Genomic DNA, 580 nt, shown 5'->3' on the forward strand with positions numbered 1-580 from the left:
GGAACCAGCTCCCGCCGCCGCCCCTCAGGGGGCGCTGCGGGGCGCGGCGCGCGCGCCCTCCGGCCCGCCCCCCGCGCCCGCTGACTGGCTGGCGGGCCGGCTCGGGGCGGTGAGGCCCGCCCACCTGCCCCGCGGGGCGCTGACCCACTGCCCTCGGCGCCTCCCCCGCTCCTCCTCGTGGTTCGTTCCGCTCAGCACTCCTGGCTGCGGAAGGCGCGTCCATGTGACCGGGGAGGGGGGGCAGAACCTGGCCTGGGTGTCCTTCGCCCACGCCGCGGCCCGCCCATCCGCACCTGGACTGGGCCAGAGCTCGAGGCCGCGGGGTGACCCTCAAGGTCGAAGGGCCTTTTCCCGCGGCCAGGCCGTGAGGCCTGAGGCCAGATCCTGACGGGACAAGGCGGTGACCGAGCCCTTTGCTCGGGGATTTCCAACCCAGAAGTGAAAACCCAGGCAGCTCAGTTCTTGGCTGCCCTTTCCCGAGGCCCCAGATAAATGGCGTGTGCGTCTGCAATAGCGAAGGATATTTCTGCGTCCCCCTACCCTTACTCCCCGGCCGCGCGCCACACACACACACACACAC

The sequence above is a fragment of the Balaenoptera ricei genome, chromosome 1 (assembly GCF_028023285.1).
Source record: "Balaenoptera ricei isolate mBalRic1 chromosome 1, mBalRic1.hap2, whole genome shotgun sequence".
Lineage (NCBI taxonomy): Eukaryota > Metazoa > Chordata > Mammalia > Artiodactyla > Balaenopteridae > Balaenoptera > Balaenoptera ricei.